Here is a 25,472-nt window from a genome sequence, read left to right as displayed (position 1 = left end):
CCAAGTCAAGTGATTTTTGTATATGAGTTCCACTGTGGAACAAATGCAGTGCAGGCATTTGAAATAACAAAGGAGCATTTGGGAAAGATGTGGCTAATGAACACACAGTACATTGATGGTTTCAGAAGTTCCCTTTTGGAGATTTTAATCTTAAAAATGAGCCATGTGGGTGACCTGAGACAAAGGTAGATAATGAAGAGCTGAAAGCCATGGGGGAAACGAATCCATATCAACTTACATATGAATTAGCCACAAGGTTTACACCATTATTCCAACAATATTGGACAATTTGAAACAAATCATTGAGGTAAAAAGCTGGATAAATGAATTCTGCATGAATTATATAGAAGAAGAGAAATTGTCTTGAAGCTTGCCTTTTTTTGCTGTCACAACATAAAGGTAAACCATTTCCACACTGTATTGTTATGAGTAATGAAAAATGGATTCTTTCTGACAGTCCCAACAAGCATTTGGCACAGGGGTTGGATAAAGATGAGGTGCACAAACATAGTCCAAAGCTAAATATTCATTGACAAAAGCTAATGGTTTCTTTTGATAGTCCAGTGCTGGTATTATCCACTACAGCTTCATGAAACCTGGTCAATCAATTACAGTGGATGCCTCCAGCAACCAATTGGATGAAATGATGAGGATGCTAGCAATTGGGTAGCCGGGATTGGTCAACAGAGGCAGGCCAGTCCTCTTGCAAGATAATGCTTGACCACATGTTGCACAAACAACCCAACTCAAACTATAGAAGCTGGACTTGAAACTGTCATCCACCATGCTCATCAGACCTTGTACCAACTGGCTACCATTTCTTCCAAGATTTGGACTACTTCTTGCAAGAAAAAATTTCAATTCTCAACAGGCTGTGGAAAACACCCTTCACGATTTCATCATCACTCACTCTGAAGACTTCTTTGCTGCTGGAACACACAAGCTATGCTTAACGTGCCAAAACTGTGTCAATAGTTTAGGTACATACTTTGGTTAATTGCACTGCTTCTTGTTTGAAATGTAATAAACTAAACTTTTGATTCACAATTGAACATTTCTTTGGTGAGGACAAGGAGAACCTGTAGCCCTTCTTTTCCTTGAGCTCACAGTTTGAGAGATGGTTGTGATCTTGCACATGTGATCTCAAGTAAGAAACAGACAACAACCACCTTAAGTGAGGACATAGACTTTGAAATTACATAGCCATGGTTTGAATTTTTGATCTGCTACTTATTTGCTAAGTGGTCCTGGGTAATTTACCCCAATTCTCTGAGTCTCAGAGTCCTTATTTATGACCTAGCGGTGCTAATGCTCATCACAACATCTTTTAGGAGATACATCTGAGAAGACCCAGGGAACAAGATACTTCACAATATGTGCTATATATTATGTATGCATAAATTAGATGCTATTATTATTAACACCATCATCTCTAGCAAGTCACTTAACCTTTCTTAACCTCAGTCTTCTTGTCTGTGAAATGGAAATAATAATACCTCTGACAGGAATGCAGGAAAGATTGCAATTGACATTTTATGGAAAGCACCTAGCTCAGAGTTTAATAAATGGTAAATATTAGTGTGAACAAAACACAAGTTGCTATGAGCTAAATGTTCCAAAGTCTGTGTTTTTTGCCCCTCCGGAGACTACAGGAAGTTTAGGAGGGGATTTTTTAAAGTCTTTACAGTGGAACATTCTTTTGAAAACCATCTCCTAGACTGTTGCTCAAGACATATTTGGATGAGGACATAAACAATTCATAGACCAAAAAAAAAAAATTCCATTTCCCTTGTGGTAAATGTTATCCCAAAAATCTAATGGGAAAAAGCGCTTCTACAGACACTCAGAACACGTCCACTCAGAGAGTAGAGAGTTGTAATAAAAAAACATCATCTGAGGGAGAAAATGACTGGGGTTTTCTTTTCGAGGAGAGAAAGTGCTATTTTTTGACACATGTACCTGTTTCTCAGAAAAGCGATATCAAGAAACTCCCACTTCCATTTCCAAGAAAGCAAAAGAGGCCCTTTTAGCCAATAACATTTATGAGTTGGAGATTTTGCATTAAAAGAATCCTGTTACTGCAAACCCATGCGGGCCAGTCCCAGGCAGAGCAGAAGCCAGAACCGGCTCAGGGTCTCCGCAGCTGCCCACCCAGAGGACTTGGCAGCACTGTGGTGACAAGTTACTGTGGGGTGACTGGGGGTCTCTCTTGGTTGATGTCAACTGGTGTGTGTCTCTGTCCCTGAATCTGTCTGTATCTCCCCGTGTCTTCCTGTTTCTCTTTGTCTTTTCCTTTTTTCTCTCTTTCAATTGTCCATTTCTTCCTTCTCTCTCTCCCTCTGTTTTTCTGTGCTGTTGCTCCTGGGTTTCTGCCCAGTCTTTTTCTCTCCGATTCAGTCTCTGTATTTCTGACTTGCAATCCTGTTGCCCTGTTGCTGATTCTGTTTCTTTCTGTCTGTCTGTCTCTCTGGGATGTTGTAGTCCTCCCCTCTTATTCTCTTATTTCTCCTGTCATCTTTCCCCTACTCTTTTTTCTGTTTCTCTCTCTTTTTTTTTTTTTTTCTTTTTTTGCAGTTTTTGGCCGGGGCCGGGTTTGAACCTCTGGCATATGGGTCCGGCGCCCTACTCCTTTGAGCCACAGGTGCCACCCCTGTCTCTTTTTCTTTACATTTTTCTCTCTGACTCTCAATCTTTCTTTTTCTCTTTAACTAAACATTTTAGGGATCTCCCCCCCCAAAAAAACTATCTGCTCTCTCTCTCTCGCTCTCTCAATGTCTTGTGCTTTCTCTCTGCCTCTCTCTTTCTCTCTTGCTATTTTTGTTTTTGTTTCAGACTCCCCCCCCATTTTTGAATCTTCTTTTATTTCTTCCTCTTTCCCTAGTTCGCTGCATTTTTTATAATTTTTGTCTCTTCTCCCTCTCTTTTCCTCCCTAGCATCACGATATGGCAGACCTCTCCACCGAGAGCAAGTTGTACATGTCAAAGGATTCCGTAAGACCATTGGGGTTTTGGTTTATGGGGCCTTCACGAAATCACAGAAATGTAATTCATTCTAGCAGCTATTTCTTCCTCATTGAGTCAGCGATGTACTCAGCACAGGGATGTCCGTAACACGGCCACACACCCCATCCCTTGCCACCACCATATTTCCAAAGCACCCCTGCCCAGTACCCTGGATGGGCTCGCAGTCTGCACTGGAGGAGTTTCCTCTCTCAGGGACCAGGCCGCAGGCTCCAGAGGACACGCAGCTCAGAAGCCTTCAGGACAGCCTGGACTTCGTGAAGTCAAAGGAAATTCAGGTTGAATGAGTCAAAGGGAATAAATAAAAAGGAGTTTTAAAACAAAAACAAGGAGGTGTGGTGGAGAGGATCTTCTCCTGAAAAGTGTGTGGCCTTGAGGGTGGCAAGCTCGGGGAGACAGCACATGGAAGGGACAGGCAGAGTCAGGACTGCCTGAGTGGGCCCCGTCCCCTGCCCTCTTTGCTTTGCCACTCTGCCTTTGTCCATGTGTGAGACACTTTCCCAGGATGCTGGTGGGCAAAGAGGATGGGATTTGACTTTAGAAGGACTGCGCTAGAACCCTTTCTCCTTCTCCTCTATGAACTATGAAGCCTGAGCACTTTTCTCAGTGGATTCTGAATCTCAACTTGATGAGATCTGGAAACAAATTCCAGATTCAGCCCCATTCACTGAGTGGACCCTGTGTGTCACGAGGCGGGCTAGGAAGCCACGTGTCTGCTACACAGGCCCATCCTCCTCCGAGGCCCGTCTGCCAGCCAGTGTCCTCCAGCACTTTCCCCGGCAGGTTCTGTGTCCTTCGAATCTCAGTTTCAGTATTGCCTCTTCTGCAGGGAGATATTAGCAGAATAGATGCTGTCCCCTTAAATCTCAGCCACAGCAATCTGTTTATCACCAGTTTATAATTATGTATTTATGCATATTTTTATTTATTTGTGGCTCATTTTCCCTGGCTAGACTTTACGCTTCATGCAGGGAGAAACCGTGTCCATGTCATTCTCCATCAGGCATCCGTGCCTGGGTGGTGTTAGGGAAACTGTCAGGGAGATGAATGGAAGCACTTGGATTTGAACACACGTGAGTCTCTCTTACAGGTTCCAGCTATCCCTTTACCCTTTTGCCTACTGTTTGCTACCTAGAAGCCATATCAGAAGCAAATGAGACAGGCAAGTTCTGACAATGAAGTTTGCAAACTTCTTCTATGAAAAGTGCTCCAGGCCTCACTGCTGAATATCACTATCACTAGGGTCACCTTCAGTCACTCCCCTCAGCCTTCTGGTGACCTTAGTGATACTCAGCACTGAGGTGTGCAGCACATTTTCTAGAATGAGTTTGCAAACTTATTTGTCACACCTCATCTGATGACAGCTGTCATGGCCATTCCGAAAAAGAGTTCCAAAAGTGCTTTAAAGGGTGGATTAGGGGCTGGTTTCAGTGCTTAGCTTCCCAAGGGAGGAATACTTCAAAAGTGACCAGAGTGGTGGTCAACAATGAGGTATGTAGCACTTTTTCTAGGATGAGTTCACCAACTTAATTGTCTAAGCTCATACCCACTCAGGTGTGTGCATGCACACCAACACACACACACACTATGGTGCTTTATATATTTAGAAATCAAGAATCAGATGAAAGTGAACTGTTCACGTTCACATAGCTCAGGGCAAATGGAACCTGATTCAAACCTGGCCAGGCTGACCCCTGAGACTACATTTTCCAAGGCCTTCTCTGAGGCATCTTTCACTCCTATCTCTGCTGCCTTGTAGGAATAATGTATCAATTGCCTCTGAGAAATCCTCACAGGGCTTTCAGTCACTGACTCAGGTAAACAAAACTCTGAAGACATGGGTTCACACCTGGGTCTAGCTGCTATTGGAACGTGAGATTTTGAAGAAGGTTTGTTCTTCTGGGTCCAGATTCCAATGAACATATAATTTTCATAGCTACTATATATTAGAAAAGTCCCTATATAATCCTCACAATAGTCCTGTGCAATAGGCATTATTATTCTTATTTTATAACTCATTAAAATAACAATGGAGTGACACTTATCTGAATGAGGGCATGTCCCTTTCAGCACTGCTCTTTCCCCTGATGAGACAGTTTATGGGGATGTGTTTTACATGTGGAATGGGCAGTGCAGCTATTGCTGTTTTGCAAGATGGATAATCAAAAGAGTGGATGACTGTGACCTTGACGTGGCCTTTCAGTGTGGGAATTAGAATTTAACCACCCTGGCATTCTTTGAGGTATCACGCTGCTAAGACATAAGCTAGACCAGTGTATTCAGGTTCAGGGCATGTGGCTGTGTGTAGCCATAGGTTCTAGAAAAAATATCCCAAGGGACAGGGCATGGGCTCCCAGCTTCTGGGCTATGAGCCAGTTGTCCATTTCAACAATGAGACAGAGACAGCAGGGCAGGAAGCCAGAGTTGGGATTCCTGTCCCCACCTACCTAACTCCAGCTTAGTCTGGGCTCAGAACAGCAGCCTCTAAACCTCTCACTTATGCCCGAGAAACCAATCGGCCTTCCCAGTGTGTTTTTCTAGCAGACTTTCAAGCCTGGCTATTGGTTTTCTGTCACTTCTTTCAGGCCTGATTAACACCGTCTAAAATTGAAGGGTTTTCAGCTGCTCTTCAAAGAGGAGGAATCAGTTTTCTTTGCTCTCACTCTGCAATAGGCAATTGCATTACCTTCATCTGAATGGAGGTTGGGGAGGCAAGGAGATAAGACATCAATACACAGAAGGAAGGCGGGAGAGCTGAAACAGGGATAAATACAGTGCATTGCTCAGGCTAAGTCCTGGAATCAAGGGAAGATACGAAGGGCGGATGCCTGGTTTCTCTGCCTGCCAGTAGGGGGCACAGTGGGGACACAGGTGCAGGTAGATGGGGATTGTAATCATGTAATAGCTGTCATCTATTAGGCATTTGCCACATGCCGTATTGTGTTTGACCTTACGTGATAGGGAGTATGGATGTTCCATTTCACAGATGGTGGAAACGGAGGCTCTGAGAGGTCAGCAAATTGCCTGAGGCAGCACAAATAGTGCCGATGAAGTTGTACTAAACCCCAGAGCATGAGAAGCTTCATCAACACACTTTAATGCATCCAGGTTGAAGCCAGAAGAGCTTACTGATTGGGCCTATTAGCTTAGCCTATCACTCTGACAGACGGATAGAGGGACTATCAGAGACTCGGTGAAAGCGGCTCCCTAGAGGCCAAGAAACAGTCTTTCTTGCGGATAAAAGTCTAAATTCAGAAGTTCCCACAGGGGTTAGCCTGCAGTAGGGGAAAGAATATGGAAAGCAAGAGGACTCAATTTGAATCCCAGCTGTATTTGCAGCCTTGGGACTGTAAGACAATAACTTGATCTCCCAGAGCCCAGATCTCCTGACCCATCTAATGAGGATGGGGATGCCTGTCTTTCAGCAAAGTGCCTGGCCCATAATAGGTGATTAATATCTGTTGGTTCCCTTCTCTTTTTCTGGGGGCCTAGGTATCCTGGGGTCTCTGAACATGTCTATGAGTCTATCCTTGACTTTGTGCTTTTGAAGAGCTTGGCAGAAGTCATCACTCATGCAAATACTTTGAGAAAACACTCCAAGTTGAGGGTCTTTGCTTTGGATTGGAATTGTGCATCCATGCTTATTTCCTATTGAGACGAAACTCCACCCAGCAGACAGAAAGGCTTATGATTAAATATTTTGGTGGAAAAATGCATTTTTGCTCTGAGAATAGTTTTCCAACATCAAATTTATAGGGCCCATAGCAAGAAAAAAAAATGGTGGAAAGTTTTGTGAACTACCAAGTGGGCGATTTCTTGCCTTATTCTCATGCATCAAAGATTAATTCCCTACTGCTCTTCCCATTTCCCCGGAGGCTTTCGGGCCTCCTTGCTACCCTTCTGGAGAATTCCAAGTTTGGACACATGATAGATACATTACCTCCTGCTTTGACTTGGTTAGTCAAAGAATTCAGGAAACCTACTTGTGAAGTAAATAACTGGAAACATCAACATTTCTGTGATTTAAACATTGGTAAGTTGACCCATTTGCCTAAAATGATCTAAATAGTGAAATGAGAATGTATTAAATAAGATCTATCTGTTGATTGACCAAACTCATCTTTTGTGAAGGCTGGCAAGTGAGCTTGACTAAGTCCTAAAATAGTAGGAATTTATCCTGCACCTGAGTTGTTGTTCATCACTCTCAGGCCGAAATCTACAGAGGTGACTCTCAGCATAAATGGCACAGTAGGATCACCTGAGTAGCTTTGAAAAATCCTAAGCTCCTCACCAGATCATATGAATTTCATTTTCTGAGGGAGGGACTCAAACATCAGATTATTTGTTTGTTTGTAACTCCCCAAATGACGCCAATGTATAACCAAAGTTGAGAAACTCTGATTCATAGAGAGAAGACTGAATAATTCAGAGGAGGATTGAGTGTCCTAAACCCTACTGCTCACCTATTCCCGTGGTTCTGGGTTCACTGCTAACACCAGCTTTCCTAGAACCTAATCAAATGTTCTTGTGGTTTCATCTCTGGAGTCCTGGATGTTTCAGGCTGTCAGCTGGCTGACCAATGATGTGTGTGCTCACTGACAGTAATTCAACAGCTTCTCTTGGCTTATTCAAGCCCAGAAACCTGAAAGAGAAAGACCTCACAGGAAGCTAAGGGATCTTGCTCTCTTTCCTCCAATCTTCCAAGGATGATAAACTATGGATAATGAAGAACATGAGATTATGTGCATAAAGCACTTGGCACTTGCCTCCAACACTGCACTTTCCACCAAATCTTAGGCCCAGTGAGCATAAAATCTGCTTGGTGGTAAACCAAGGCCCTCTTGGAGAATTCTTTGATGCTATCAAGTTACAGGGGAGGGAGGAGGATGGGCGGAGGGATGGTGATTGGTGGAATTACACCTACAGTGCATCTTACAAGGGTACATGTGAAACTTACTAAATGTAGAATATAAATGTCTTAACACAATAACTAAGAAAATGCCAGGAAGGCTATGTTAACCAGTGTGATGAAAATGTGTCAAATGGTCTATAAAACCAGTGTATGGTGCCTATGATGCATTAATGTACACAGCTGTGATTTAATAATAAATAATAAAAAAAGAAAGGAAAAAAATTCAACTCTAGAATCAATCTCAGTGTTGGTTTTCCAAAGGCTAAAGGGTTGGGCCAACATGGGTGGAGTTTCTCTCTCTTCTTCTGAACATGGCACTCCTACCTCTGCCTATTTCTGATGGGCACAGCAGCAAAGCTCCTCAGAGGAGCCCATCCAATGCTGAGCTCCTTAGAAATCTTGTATTGTGTTTTTATCCTTATAACATTTATCATGCTCATCAAAGCCTGTGTGGTATTCATTGTGTTCAATCGTTCTGTTTCTTCTGCTAAGAATTTAAACTTCACAAAAGAGACACCTTGTCTGTTTTGTATCCTTTGTGCCTAAAATAGTACCTGGCACCCAGAAGGTGCTCTGTAAATAGAGATTGCATGGATGCTGAAGGTTTTACCTGCAGCACGCATTTTACCAGAATTTCAGGGCATGTTTTGGCTGTATTGGACATATATACTTTATATCTTTGGGAGAAATTCAAGTCTTTTCAAAGGTAAAAGGGTGGCATGGAGGCTGGAGACAGCATTTCTTCTTTACTGGAAATGCAAATTGATAAACAGTCTAACGCTCACTGAGTATGTGGCAGTACAGTCTTTGAAGAAGTGGTCTCCTCCGTTGTGTGGACAAAAGGGGGATTCTACTGTGACCCTTCTGAGCATTCTGATGTTTCATTGGGACAAGGTGGCAGAGGGCACAGACCCACGAGTGATCCTGGCATGTTCCTAGCATTCTCTGGTGGCATGAACTAACCTACAAAAACCAAGAGCTCAAATGCGAACAACTTCAAGTGCAGTGTAGACTTTTGGATCAATGGTTTAGCCTCTGCAGGTCTTAGTTTCCTCATTTTTGAAATATCCTTGTTTAAGTCAATGGGTTATTAGGACCCTTATTATACACAGTGTTTCACAAAGTATGTTTCACATCTCCAAATGCCTTGTAGATGAAGGGTTTTATTGATAAACACCATACACTCTAGGCTCTTTGATACAGTCAAGATTCAACAACATTTTTTTTTTTTTTGGCACCTATTATGTGACCCATACTGGATACATCAGTAAACAGAATAAACATAACTGCCTGTCCTCATGAAGCTTACCTCTTACTGGGGCAAGATGGACAGTGAACAGATAAAATCACATACAGGGTTCAGGATGATGGTAAATGCTACGGAGAAAAACAGCAAGTATAGGGGCTGTAGAGGATTGGGGTGAGGACAAGGAAATGTTTCTCTCTCTTCATTTCTGATTAACCTGCATAACTCATACATCTATCCCTTGGATCAATTGCTATTGACGAAATGACATGGACTCTGATTGACCAGGAATGGTCATGTGTTCACTCCTGGGATCAGGAGACGGGACAGGATTCCAGAAGGAAAAGAAAGGCAAAATGTAAAGTGAAGATTATGTCACCTGCTCTACAGGGCACCAGAACCTTCCCGGAAGACCAATCTTTTCTCGTTGTTGATAAATTTAAAACTCTAAGAAATCCTGTAGTAACTAAATGTATATCGCTTTGCTTACACCAGTAATTCCCTAATGTGTTTGACTGCATATAATTTTTTAGAAAAACAAAAGCTGATTTTCACTTTATCATCAAAAGCCATTCTTTTATTTACTTGTTCATCCATCTTCCTTCCTTCCTTCCTTCCTTCCTTCCTTCCTTCCTTCCTCCCTCCCTCCCTTCCTTCCTTCCTTGGCAGTATCTTAGTTTGGGTTCAGCCCTGGGTAGAGTACCATGTCATCATAGCTCACAGCAACCTCAAACTCCTGGACTTCAAGAGACCCTCTTGCCTCAGGGTTCTGAGTAGCTGGGACTAAAGGTGTCCACTGCAATGCCCAGATTGTTTTTCTATTTTTAGTAGAGATGGGGTCTTACTCTTCCTCAGGCTGGTCTTGAACTCCTTAACTCAAGCAATTCACCTGCCTCGGCCTCCCAGAGTGGTAAGATTACACTATGCCCAACTCATCAACAGCCATTCTTTAAACATGAACATATGTATGTAATATTATGTGCAGATATCACCGTTTTCAACATTAATTAATAAAGGTTAAACACACAGAAAAAAAATTAAACACACAGTATACATCCTTACAAAAAAAGTCAAAATGCAATCTAAGACTTTAAACAAAAGTCTTACTAATTTAAAAAAAAAAAAAAACAGTTCGTGTTGGGTACCAAATGGATTGCATAGTTTTGTTTGTGAGCAGGGCACATTTTGATAAACTCTTGCTATAATCTTATATACTTCCATCAAGGCTCTTTCCTGTAGTTAATTGAGCCTCACTCACAAATCTAACAATGGATTTGGGTAAATTCTTACATTTGTAAAGGACTTGAGGAAATTTATTCACCCGTCTTTTTTCCTTTAATTAAATGTATGTCTTGGGGCTCAGCGGTTAGGGTGCCAGCCACATACACCAACGCAGGTAGGTTTGAACCCAGCCTGGGCCTGCTAAACAACAATGACCACTGCATCAACAACAACAAAATAGCAGCGTGTTGTGTTGGGCTACTTGGGAGGCTGAGGCAAGAGAATTGCTTAAGCTCAAGAGTTTGAGTTTGCTGTGAGCTGTGATACCACAGCACTCTACCAAGGGCAACCTAGTGAGACTCTGCCTCAAAAAAAAATAAAAAAGTATGCCTTGGCACAAGCATTGTCTTTTCTCAAACATAATGAGAAATTGTAAGGAATTAGCTTCTACAGCAGAGTGGCCTCCATGGTTTAGCAAAGGATCTTCAAAGGATGAAGACATGAATCAGAAACTGGTGGGCATAGCTGTGACGCAAGAAGAAACCTTCCAAACCACCAGTCAAATTAGTCCTGTTTAATGAGAAACTTTCACAGTGTTTTATAGAAATGTTTGCAAAATCACAACCCTGTAAAATGTCATGTCGTATTCCTTGTGACTTTGGAAAATGTCATGAAGTAAGCTATCCCGCCAGGATTCTTAATGCTTGCAATAAAAACTCCTCATGGAGAGGGAAACAGATACTTACAATTGCTGGTGAGCCACAGGTCATCAAACATAAAACAGCTGGTTGATGGACAGAAGCAGAGGACCCCAAACTATTCATAGCAGGTGTCCGTGATCCTGGGTAGAGTCCAGAACTGACCTCATTACAAAGACACGGTTTTACCTTAGCAAGTTATTTCACCCTCTGGGGCATCTGGATTCTCTCTCAGTGGATGCTGGGATAATAGTAATGCACTCCTGAGGTTTAGGAAGAAAGGTCAGTGATTTTGACAACTAAGAGACTTTGCAGCATTCTTTCTTTTTCAGATAAGTTTTATTTTTTCAATGACTTTGGTATACTTTCATCTTAAAATTAAATGAATAATCATTTTTGAAATGTTAAAAATTATGCAAACACAGGCCGGGCACAATGGTTCATGCTTATAATCCTGGCAGTCTGAGAGGCTGAGTGGGGAAGATCCTTTGAGTTCAGGAGTTCGAGACTAGCCTGATCAAGAGCAAGATCCTGATTCTACTAAAAATGGCAAAAAAATTAGCCGAGTATGGTGGTGGGTGTCTATAGTCCCAGATACTCAAAAGGCTGAGGCAGGAGGATGGCTTGAGCCCAGGAATTTGAAGTTGCTGTGACTAACTCACAGATTCTGTCTCAAAAAAAAATGTATCAGGAAAATCATATTCATAATTCCTCAGCTTGGAAATAATTGCTGCTAAACTTTTGGTGAAGTGTTAACTTGTATGTGGTTCTTTCAATGTTCCTATCATCTAAATATGCAAACAATTGGGCAGTGTGTCCTGTTTCTTGGTACATATGCAGTTCTTTATACTGATTTCTCTTGGCTTTATATTCCAAACATTTCCCTATACCCTCAGAAAGTCTCCATATGGCTACCTAATATTCCATCTATCAAGCACACTGCCACTTATTAACCCTTCTACTATATTTTGAGGTAAATGTTGGACCCACATTCCCACATCTCTGTGACTATAAATAAAACTGATGACAAAATTTGCACGTAGGGTGTACTCATCTGTTAAAAGTGGGCAAGACTCTATTAACCAAAGAGGTAGGAGTAATCACTCCCCAAACAATGTGCTGCTTCACACATTTGATCCATTTGCCCAATGAGGCTAAGAATACAGCACACATTGAAAGGTAATGGAGATTTTATGATATTTGTCAGAACGTAATCATTTCCATGTGTGTATACTCCCACACATGAATTCTCTTTTATATCGTATGTCTTTTCAGTAAACTTTTAATAAGACATTAGTAGTAGTAGGACTGCAGTTCATTTATGTACCACACAAGTGTATCAGGTGGGCTAATGCTGCCGGTGAGATGTGCTTCTCTCAAAGATCAACCCAGGCCATGTCGACATTCTAAACAAGTGCACCAAGGAACCTCATAGAAAAGGTGCACGGTGATAAAACTTCTGGACAGAAGTTCATTGGACTGGTTGTCCAAGCAGGTGGCATCTGTTCATTTAGCTATTTGGTTGTCTGGCAGATCCTGTATCTTTCCATGGAAGGAACAGCCTTTTTAACCTCTGTATTCTTCAATCAATAATCCACGGTCCCTCAGGCAATCCCACATCATTCACCTGGTGCTTTCAAAGATTGTCACTGTGGAAAACGTATCCCCAAACTTAGACAAAATGCATCAGGATCACTTACTCACTGTCCAGTTTCCAATTTAGCTAAAGCGAAGTCCATTAATTATCTTGGAAGAACAATTCCCAGATTTTTTTTTTAAAGCAAGGATCCTTTCATCTCCCTAAACCCCAGTGGGGGTGATTTTGATGGGTGGCCAAACATTTTAGTGTGCACTAAAATCTAATTTTATTCTCTGCTCATGGAGTAACATAAGCTCCATTTCCTTGCATGGAGGCTGGAAGGCGTCAGAGTGGCGACCTGGCCGATTTCCCATTGATCCTGTCCTCTTCAATGGGAGGACAGGATCCTTCAGTGGGGAGGGAGAACTGACCTATGTAAACCTCTGGCTCAGTGCCTTTAGAAGTCAGGGTGTCGGTTTTCAGACTCTGACAGACAATGTGGCCAAGGCCAAGGGTGCTCTGTCAAATCTATCCATTTCAATTAAAGACTAGAGAGTTGGGAAGTGAAATAATCAATTTTGCAGGCTAAACTCAATCATCCTGTTGACACTTTATCTTCGCTCCGGATACACTTGTGCAGGATACGTTTAATACAACCCCACGGCATTACTCACTGATGACACTTCTGGTTAGAGACTGATCAAAGCTACTTTGTAAAAGTTATCAAGCTAAGGAAAAGTAGCAAAAGTCATATATACAATGTATATGTGAATATGTATATATATAAGATATATAACATATATCTGTAATGTGCCTATGAACATGGCATACAAACCTTCTTTATACTGAACCGTTCCTGTTTGTCATGCAAAGATCTCCATGATCAAATGACAAGAACTATTGCCAATTCAGCTAAATTATTTCTGAAATTATATTCAAAGCTTCAGTTAACTGTGTTGATCCTCATCCATCCAACATATGCCAAATTATACTGCCCAAAGATACAGAGTTTTACTAGCACCTTTTGCTTTAACAGTGAAAATTCCAACCATTTGAAACTCTTACATCTCAAGGGAAGATGTTGGTCATTTGTTGGGCAATTATCACATGTCAGGTGACGCATTTAGAAACTTCCATACTTTATCTGATATGATCCTTAATTCTTTGGAATGAATATGCATTCTAACAGATAACTGTGCTCAACACATTTTATTTATTTATTTATCTATTTGTCTATTCCCTCCATTGTCATTACTTTTTGCACTGAGAAGTGATACATTCATGAAGGCAATGACTGAGTTAGCATTCCCCCCCCCCTTTAGAGTCCTGCAGTGTGTGTGGAACTGAGTAAACTTTCAATATTGGCTGCATTAGAGAATTATAATATTATTATGACCCCCTCGTGCGAAATGAATTTCTATATGTTTAGTGAGTTCAGGTCATTTGAACAAAAGTCAAACATTTTGTAAGTGTGACAGCTGGTATTTAAATCTGGAATTGTTTGACTTTATTCTCTGCCTAAGCTCATCTCTGACAGATCTTCACCACTGCTGTATGCCAAACATGATCCATATCTCGCTCTAGAGTTGTTTTCTGCTCCTCTAAAAACGGGAGGGTGAGGGTGGCGCCTGTGGCTCAAAGGAGTAGGGCGCCGGCCCCATATGCTGGAGGTGGTGGGTTCAAACCCAGACACGGCCAAAAACTACATAAATAAATAAAATAAAATAATAAAAAGGGGGGGGGCAGAAGCACTTGAGTTAAGAGATGACCCCATCAAAAAAAAGTGAGGTCCTACTGATAAGGGAGAACAAAGGTGGCGATACAGGTATTAGATAAATTGCCACCAGTGCCTCCTGAGTAAAACAAGTAGTGAAACAATTCATAGGAGCTACAGGATGAGGGTACTATTGAGTAGCCTCAACTACTATTTTAATAACAATTCTGAAACTTTATTTCTTATTAAGGCCTTTCTCCTTATCTCTGTGTACTTGACTATTCAATGGATCATCCACACTTAAGTAAACCACAGGTTTTCAACTCAAGCAGCCCCAAATTGAATCAATCATCTTCCCCACAATATGTGTTCCCTACTCTGTGGTCCAATTCTCTTGGTCCACTGACTCTACTTCTACCAGTTAATTGAAAGCTTAAAACTAAGTGGCGCCTATCATCTTTCTCCACTCCAACTGTTACCTACACACAAATGCATGCATTCCAGCATTGAGTGCTATCAATTCTGAGATCCAAATATCTCTTACGTCTGTCTACTCAGCTCCATAGTCACCATTACTGGCCAGGCTTATATGGGTCAAGTGCCCCTGATCCAAATGCTTGAAACCAGAGCATTTTGGATTGGGGATTTTTTTTTTTTTTTTTTTGTAATATTTGTAGGACACACCAGTTGAGCATCCTAAATTCAAAAATCCAAAATAAAAAAATGCTCCAGTGAGCATTTTCTTTGAACATTATTTTGGTGCTCAAAATGTTTTAAATTTTGGAGCATTGTGTGCTTCAATTTTTGTATTTTGGATGCTCAACCTGTACTTTCATGGTGTCTTGTCTGTCCTATTTCCAGAGCCTGTCTTTTGTATTTCCTATCTCTGGTTCCCCCTACTCAATCAAGTCTTGACTATACCACCAGTCAAGTTTCCTTAATTATAAATCTGCTCACAACTCACCAAAACATCTTAGTTGTCATTGTTATATGACTCCTTTTCATCTATATAGACTTAACTCTCGTTTCTCTGCCCTTTTCATTTCACTCATCAAAAATCCTGGCTGGGCAGTGTCTTAAGGCCTCTCTCCTTATCTAGCACTGTGGGTGGATTGCTTGAGCTCAGGGATGGAAACCATCCTGAGAAATAGAAAGGTATCATCTCTACTAAAAATAGAAAAATTAGCTGGGTGTCATGGCAGGAGCCTGAGACAAGAGGATCTCTTGAGCCCAAGAATCTGAGGTTGCTGTGAACTATGACACCATGGCACTCTACCCAGGGCAACAGAGTGAGACTTTGTTTCAAAAAAAAAAAAAAAAAGAGCTGAGTTTCAATAATACGCCAAGAATAATTTGTGCTTACAGTTTACCTTTAACAATTAAACCACAAGACGAAATATATGAAACAATTATTTTCAGACATTGATCAAAATGCAGCTCATGGAAGTAATTTATGGAAGAAGGAAATCAAAGGAGGTAAGACTTCTAGTTGCCTGAAGCTTACTGCCTAGAATGTTTCTATGACACAGTGAAAAGAAAAGAAGCCCAAAGGGAACTTTGACCTCCCAGAATGGAGGACATGGACTCGAGAGATTGGGGGAGGCAAGACAACTAGATTTTATAGAGCAGAGTGTGAGGAGACAGACATAGGAAGAGAAGAGAACTACATAAAGACAGAGCTATGGAGACATGCAGAGGGTCTCCATCTGAGTGCTGATTAGTGCATACATGTGAGAAAATGTGAGTCTGGGGAAAGAACCACCAGTTTGAACCATCCACTGTACTCACCAAGGCTAGAAATAGTTGGTGCTTCTACCAGCCAGAGCCTAAATAAATAAATAAACAAACCCTTGAGAACCTAGGGGACGTTAAATAGAGTACACAGAAAGGGTATTATCTCAAAGCAGGGTAAAATTAGCTAGTTTAAAGGCTACTCCAAACCTATAACACAAAGCTGAGAAACAAACCTTGAAAGGATGTGAATATTTTCAACTAAATTATTTGGATCTTGAGAACAAAGATTAGATGTATTTAAAGTCATATAAAAATATTCATACCAGCAAGGTAAAATCTACAATGTTGTCTTCCCAACCACAATTGGCTAAACTTAAGAAGAAGTAAGTATATTTCATATGTTCAGGGGGGTAAAGAAATGTATAAATATGCTTAGGGAAGATGTGTAAGATTTGAAAAGAAGGCCCAAATTGAACATGTAGTTGTGAAGTAATAGATACTATTTGAGATTAAAAATGTGCCAAATGGGATGAACAGCACATTAGATGCTGAAGAAGAACTTAAGTGAAATTGAATACAGCAAAATATACTATCCAAAATGAAATGGAAAGAGAAAAAAATACGAAAATAGTGCTTCTACCACCATGAAAGGAAATGTAGGAAAAGTTAAGTAGTGTAATATACATTTAATTGGAGTCCACAAAAAGTGGTAAGGATCACATTTGAAGAACTAATAGCTAAAAAATTGTTCAACCTTGATAAATATCATTCAACTATGGATTCTAAAATCTCAACAAACAAGTATAGGAATCATGAGGAACATCACCCTAAAGCCCATTATAATCAAAATTGCTTAAAGATAAATAGAAAATCTTAAAATATCCGGAGAGGAAAAGAGACATTGTATGATTAGAGGAACAAAGATAAGATTATATTAGAAACAGCCCAAGCTAGAAGATAGTGGTGCAACATTGTTAAATTACTTGCAAGTGGGGGAAAGAGAGAGTGCCAACCAAGAATGCTAGACTCAGTGACAATATCTGTCAAAAATAAAGGCAAACCAGGACTTTTAGATAAACAAAATATGAAATAATCCATCAAGAGTTGATCTGCACTACATGAAATTTTAAAGATATTTCTTCAAAAAGAAGGCACATGGTGCCAGATGGAAATCTACACAGAAATCAAATCTACACAGAAATGAAAGAGTCCCCAAATTGTGAATGTGTGGGTAAATAATAAAATGTGGGGGGACACAGTGGTGCATACCCATAATCTCAGCTCCTGGGGTAAGGGGGTGCTGAGGAAGAGTACCACTTGAGCCCAGGAGTTCAAGGTCATGGTAAGCTATGATCACACCACGGCATTCACACTCACACCTGGGTGAAAGAGCTAGACCCTGTCTCAAAAAAAAAAAAAAAATGCTTTTAAATAAATAATAAAAGTTTTAAAATAAATTTTGTTTCCTTTTATTTATTAAAAAATCACTTTTGAAACACTTGATTTTTAAAGCAAAACTACAAACAAATTGTTATGTGGTTTATAAATACGTATAATTAAAATATATGACAATAGCTTAAAGGCCAGGGAGGAAAATGGAAGACTACTTTTATAAGGCAAAACATAGCTGCTATAAACATTAAAGCAATTGCTAAAAAGGGAAATAAAAGTGTAATACTGCCAGTAAGTGAATAAGGGTGATCATCTGACTCTTTAAAAAAATACTCAGTCCAATAACACACTGCCTTCTCCTTGTTCCTATGCCTACTGACATAAGTTGTCTCTATTTCTATTCCAGCATATCTGGCAAATTCCTCCTCATCTTTCAAACATCAGCTCAACTAAGCCCTTTTCTGGGGCGCCTCTGATGATGCTCACAGTCATATATATTTTTAGGAAAAGAGTTATGTTATAATCTTCTTACTGTTTGTTTCCATGGCTGACTTCTCATTTCACTTTAAGTTCTGAAGATCAGTGGTCATCCATTTTTTTACAGTTTTACCTATCTTCAGCAAATAATATAACCTTGCCCCATAGTAGGGCCTTAGTAAACATTTATTAAACGATCAATGATTTATTGAATATTTATTAAATATTCAATGATCTTACTAAGTCTGATTTCCCTTTGGGTTTTGCCATCCAAAACATACTTACTTTGCTACTGCCGGTGACCTCCTTGATTGTAGAATAATCACTGGGAGACTGACAGCCAAGGTTACGTTGTTAGCCCTGAGATCAGGAGGTCCAAACATTTCAATAGTAAAATAATAAGACTGGCTCTAAAAAGAATTCACGGTCTTACCTTGTTTCAAGAAAAATCCAGAAGACCTTTGAGAAATTCTACTATGAAATTCCCTCCTGTCAAATTCTTCAAGTTTCCACTCACATGTTCCTTTTTCACAATGTTTTTCTAGTATTCCCAAATAGAAATAACATTTACCCCTTTAGAAGTTCCCTTGACCTTTTTTTTTTTTTAATTTTTTTTATTAAATCATAACTGTATACAATGATATGATTATGGGACATCATACACTCACTTCATAAACCATTTGACACATTTTTATCACAGTGGTTAACATAGCCTTTCCGGCGTTATCTCGGTTACTGTGCCAAAACATTTACATTCTATTGCATATCCATCTGGACATTGGGTATATTATTTTTGGATATAAACTAATTATTTGTCCTTCTAATTCATCTTCCTAGACTACAAGCTCCTTTTACTCATCCATTCATACCTCTCTGGAGCAAATTGTCAAAGATAATGTAAGTTTAATTACTCTCTTAAAAAAAAAATTCAAATTGTATATAAAACCAGCACGTTGTACCCCATGATTGCATTAATGTACACAGCTATAATTTAATAAAAACAAAAAAGATTTAAAAAAAATAAAAATTTAGAATCTAAATTTTGTCACAACTATATGAAATGGTTGGACGCAATTGAGCTTAAGATTTCCCATAGGGGAAGCTGAAGCATAGACAGCGGGAACACAGTATCTTCACAAAATATTTTTATTTATTTATTTTTTTATTGTTAAATCATAGCTGTGTACATTTGTTCAATCAAGGGGTACATGTGCTGGTTTCATATATTTTTTAATCAAACATCTATAATTCCATATCTATATTATGAAATTCTACAAAGGTATTTTTTTCCTGCCATTTTTCCATAAGGAACCAAAATTCTGTTTTTACCTTTGCTTTTTTTTTTTTGTAGAGACAAGTCTCACTTTTTCACCCTCTGTAGTGTGACGCGGCGTCACACAGCTCACAGCAAACTCCAACTCCTGGGCTTAGGCGATTCTTTTGCCTCAGCCTCCTGAGTAGCTGGGACTACAGGCGCCCAACACAACACCTGTCTATTTTGTTTTTGTTGTAGTTTGGCCGGGGCCAGGTTTGAACCTGCCACCCTCAGTATATGGGGCCGGCACCCTACTCACTGAGCCACAGGCGCCACTCACCTTTGCTTTATTTTTAATATCTTATTAGAAAGCTATAATATTTTTCATCCCCAAGTTTTTCCATTATTCATTCACTTATTTATTTTTTTCAATAAGTATTTATTCCATGAGACACAATTATAAAAGGACTTTAACAAATGCAAACAATATAACCTGGTTCTTTGTACCCTCAATGAATCCCAAACAATTTTAAAAAAGGGTTTATTGCAGGTTATTATGTACAAGGCACGATGATTCTTCAAAAGGACGAACATACAAAGAGAGATACAATCACAAATCCTGCTGCAAATGAATTTCCGGTGATTTAAATGATGGATATAAACAAAAGATTAAGTGGCACATAACAACTAAAAGACAAAGGAATGCACAGAGAAGGGACACCTACCCGGAAAAATGGAGCTGGGGGGTAGAAAGAGCATCGTGGATGAATTGCTACCTGAATTGACACCTGCAAGAGGAAGCAGAGAGATGAGGAACGGGGAACATCTTGTGCACAGTAACAAGTTGAGCTTCATTGTGAAGATAGTAGAGAATCAGTAAAGTGTTTTAAGTGAATAGCATACGGGGTCTGCATTAAAGAAAATCAGAGGGTGTGTTGGAGTAAGTGGGTTTCCAACAAGAAAGCCAATCAACTTGGACAGGGATTCATTTTCTTTATCTAGAGATTGAGAGCAAAGGAATGGATGATTCCCAATGCTAATCATCGATGGGTTTTGAAATATGATTTCGCTTCTCTGACACTGTCCAGGGATCTCAGGTATGGCACTTTGCTTCTCAGAGCTTCTAAATGTCATCATCTCTAAAATGAGGAATTTGGGCAAGGCAGTCTCTGAGGTCTCCTTTCACCTAGACCTGCCCACAGTCCTAACACCATTTTATTTCTCTCAGGTAATAAGAAAAGAGTCAGAGTGTTGAAAACAATGTTCAATAATTTCACAATTAAAAAAAAATGTATAGGGATATTGCACTCAGATGTCTACTCATTTTCAGCAGTTAGAAAGTAATTACATGACAAGTTTTTAAAAAGTCTTTCCAAACTCAATGGCTCAGCAAAAATTATTAATTGAAACTAAAAATAAACATGCAACTCTTTTTGAGCTCCCCTTCTCTTTACACTGGTGTGATGTTCCCTCTGAGCCCCTCTCCATTTTGGCAAGTGAGAAAATACGCAATGGCCCTTATGTTATTGATTCTTTATTAGAATCATGAGTCTTATTGGAACAGCCGATTCTGTGGGTGCCTGAGAACTCCTGCTGCCCACTGAGTAATTAAGCCTGGGATTATGAAAGTTGGAATTACTTACTCTTGCCCTGGAGCTCCTGGAAAGAGATCCCCACAGTTGACTCGGTGCTCTGGTTACCATATTTTCCTAAATGTAAGGGCTATATATGTCAGCTGCCAATGGGACAGGATACATAAATTGAAATGTTCAGAGGTCTTGGCTCTGGAGCAAGTTTACCTATGTTTGAATCCAGCTCCTCCTCTTAAGAGAAGCATGATGTTGGCATAACCCACAGACATGTAAGGCTCACAACATTCCCTGGTATTTATTAACTCAAATAGTTACTGAATAAATCAGTTCACAGTGAATTTGCCATTGACTATTGGCATCCAGTGAATGTTAGATTAAGTTATTGCCATTGACATCAACATGATCATGAAATTCCATGTAATTTGGCATTTTCCGTAATTATCAATAATTACCTTATGGATTCTTTTTTCTTAAATTTTCTCACCATTTTTAGCATTCAAGTTTACATTTGTAGGAGAGGATGAAGTCAGATCTAGGTTTTACTTCTGGTGGACACAGCCTGGTTGATTGCCTGCTGTGCCAGGCACCCTGCCACATGCTGGGAAAACAAAGAAACGAACATCTAAACCCCAGCCTTAGAAGTTCACACAGGTAGTGATTATTATCTTGAAATAAATGAACTGACTCTGAAGCCCCCAATGCGTTTATTTCTTATTGCTTATCTAATTATATGACCTGGAATCCTCACACACACGGATAAATGGTGGTTTCTTCTCCTGGATCCTCAATCCCCAATTCAAGAACTAGGACCCCATCCACGGCTCAGAAAGCAGCAATGAACAAGGGACAGCAAGGCTGAAGTATGACTTGTTGCTGTCACAGGACTAGAAGGAAGTGACTGAGGAAAAAAATGGAGGGGAACACAGGAGGGATGTGGCTCAAGAAAAGTGAAGAAAATCCAGACACTACAGTGGTCTGGATGCCAGAGTGGAAACACGCATACATGTTCTCTTTGATCTTCTCTTTCTGACTCCAGTCCTGAATTTTCTACTTCCCTTTAAATGTAGGGTGACCTAGAGTTCTATCTAACCTTGACCTCTCCACCTGCCCAGCCCACCTCATTCATCCCAACAGTTTGAATATCCACTTTAAAAATTGCTCATTGGCTTCTCTGCTTCCTTCATTTTTTCTGTTGTACATGCCCATCAGTCTGGCAGAGAAGGACACAGAACCGTCATCCTAAATCTACTAGGCGCCTGTATTGCACTGTATGCATCAGCTTTGGGTGGGACCAACTCTCTGCAAAGAACCCTGATCACTACTCACCTGCAGCTCCTTGGCCTCCCTCAGGGCTATTGAGAAGCAGAGACTTGAACTGGGAGAAACCTGAGAAGCCATCTCCTCAATATTCTGTTTGATTTTGGCTTTGGTTTTTCCTTTATAAAATTGTTTTATTTCCATCTGTTTGGGGGATCCGCAGGCAGAAATGAGCCCTCTGAGCTAGATAGCACTGAGAATTAAGTAGACTTTCCTTAAAAAAAAAAACTCATATGAAAATAATAGAGATAAATATTTCCTGAAAACCCTGGTCATGAAGGTCCCAATCTACAAATGAGGAAACTGAGGCAAGAAAGATGAAGAGACATCACCTATTTCTAGCAGATGGTCTTAGAGTTTTGTCTTCTATTAAGTCTCTTAAGTTTTTGTTTTCCTTACTCTATCATAAAATAGGGGGAAATATTTAAATATTATATATATAAGAATATTAATTGTAAGCTGGTATGTTATCCACCTTTTATACCCTCTCAGATCAAAACAGAAATTACAGTTTTCTACATGCATTGTCACTTTTCCACAAAAATTTTGACTCTGAAGCAAAGCTCAAGTAGCCTCGTAAGACCTTACTGCTGCAATCTACTTGGCCAACATCTAAGGAACAAAGCTCTCATTCCAGCCAGCAAAAGGCTGCTATTGCCAAATTTATTTTAATTGTTGTAATTAATAATATCATTTCTAAAATGCATAGATTTAAATATCAACAATATCATAAGATATGCAAGAGCAGTGGTAAAATATTTGATTTCTCCATGTGGCCACCATATTCCTAGGCATCCTCTTACTTGTTCAATATTTAGTGAGTCCCTACTATGTGTCCGAGCTATTATAAACTCTAGGGATACAATCTTGAACAAGAAAGGTAAAGCTTGCTTTTGAGGGAACTTCAGTTGTCACAGGCTGTTTCCTGGATGGATAATAAAGAAGTAAGGAAATTAACAAAATAGTGTCAGATGATGGTGAGGGCTAAGAAATCACTGAAGCAGGGGAGGGAACTAGATCATGATTAGATGTTATTGTATAGAGAGGTGTTGAGGAAGCTGGTTACAATGCACAGATTTGATAACAAGGAGGCAAGAATGAACCTGAGACCTATTAGGTGGCTATTGCAGAAATCCACGTAAGAGAATAGTGGCTTGGAATAAATTGGTAGAAGACAAAGGCAAAAATGGGATACATTTGGGGAGACAGAGCTCACAGGGGCTGGCTGATAAATTTAATGAGAGAGTGGAAGAAAAGACTCAAGAATGATTCATACTATGCACTGATTAAATCACGATAATTAATATATCCATCACCTCACATATGTACCATTCTTGTGATGAGAACTTAAAATCTACTCTCTTAGCAACATTCAAATAATGCTACACATTATTGTTATAGTCACTATTCTGTACAGTAGATCTTCAGAACGTTTTCCTCCAATCTAACTAAAACATTGTGTCTTTTAACCAACATCTCCCTATTCCCCTGGTAACCACCATTCTACTCTCTGCTCCTGTCTGTGAGTTCTATTTTTTTTAATCCAAGATATAAGTGAGATCATGTAGTATGTGTCTGACAGAGCTGAAGAATCCAGGGAGGGAGACTTAAGAATTGTATTTTAGATGTAGTCAGTTTGAGGCTCACAGAGAGACTTGACTTTCATCAGGTGAGTTACATACAGACATGCATGAATTCAAACACACCTGAACAGTTTCTGCCCAGGAGATCCATACCCAATTCCCTTATTACCTAATTATTGTTTGCATATCTGCTTTTGCACTGGTTTCTATGCTTTTAAATCCAAATTTGAGTCTAAAGATGTTAGGGACTCTAGAATCTCAATATTCTTACCTGGCATTTTGAAAAAGAAAAAAGAAGTGTGTGTGTGAGGAAAGGATGCTTTTTTTTTTTTTATTGTTGGGGATTCATTGAGGGTACAATAAGCCAGTTACACTGATTGCAATTGTTAGGTAAAGTCCCTCTTGCAATCATGTCTTGCCCCCATAAAGTGTGACACACACTAAGGCCCCACCCTCCTCCCTCCATCCCTCTTTCTGCTTCCCCCCCCATAAACTTAATTGTCATTAATTGTCCTCATATCAAGATTGAGTACATAGGATTCATGCTTCTCCATTTTTGTGATGCTTTACTAAGAATAATGTCTTCCACTTCCATCCAGGTTAATACGAAGGATGTAAAGTCTCCATTTTTTTTAATAGCTGAATAGTATTCCATGGTATACATATACCACAGCTTGTTAATCCATTCCTGGGTTGGTGGGCATTTAGGCTGTTTCCACATTTTGGCAATGGTAAATTGAGCTGCCATAAACAGTCTAGTACAAGTGTCCTTATGATAAAAGGATTTTTTTCCTTCTGGGTAGATGCCCAGTAATGGGATTGCAGGATCGAATGGGAGGTCTAGGTTGAGTGCTTTGAGGTTTCTCCATACTTCCTTCCAGAAAGGTTGTACTAGTTTGCAGTCCCACCAGCAGTGTAAAAGTGTTCCCTTCTCTCCACATCCACGCCAACATCTGCAGTGTTGAGATTTTGTGATGTGGGCCATTCTCACTGGGGTTAGATGATATCTCAGGGTTGTTTTGATTTGCATTTCTCTAATATATAAAGATGATGAACATTTTTTCATATGTTTGTTAGCCATGGAAAGGATGCTTTTGATCATTAAATGAGATAAGGAAAGTACCAAAGGATCCAGGAATGTCGAGCCCACTAAGAGAAGGGTGCAGAGCTCATCAAAAACATGACTTTTGAGCAGGCAACTGAGCAGAAGGACCAGGACCACAAGCACTGAACTTGGAGTCTCAATTTCCTCTCTCCAAAATTTAGGCCTGCTGTGCAGCCTTGGGGAACATCTAGCTGTATTCCTGTCAGACTTTTGATTGCCCTATTTTCACAGGTGAGATCCTGGAGTGGTTCATAGAACTATGTCAAGCTCCTGTGATTATAGGGTTCATCTATGTGAACTTAAATAAAATCTTAAACCCCACAGATGACTAATGGAACCCCTTTTGGCCATGGGGACACCAGAAATACCTCACAGCTGAGTTGCTGGATTTCATAAGAAGGGAGGTCAGGCTATGCCTTGTCATGCCCCTTTTCCCTTCTTGGAGATACTGTTTGTAACTCAGTAACAGGTCAAAACCTATGCAAGACAAAGCTTAAATCACACCTGCAGGCCATTGATTTATTTAACCGACCACTTGAGTCTGGTGGTTTATCTCTGATTAACAGATTTGTGATAATCTTAAAACGTTACAAGCCTGGCCAGGTGTAGTGGGTTACACCTGTAGT

Source organism: Nycticebus coucang, chromosome 2, assembly GCF_027406575.1.
Source record: "Nycticebus coucang isolate mNycCou1 chromosome 2, mNycCou1.pri, whole genome shotgun sequence".
NCBI lineage: Eukaryota > Metazoa > Chordata > Mammalia > Primates > Lorisidae > Nycticebus > Nycticebus coucang.
Note: the sequence above shows the minus strand (reverse complement) of the source record.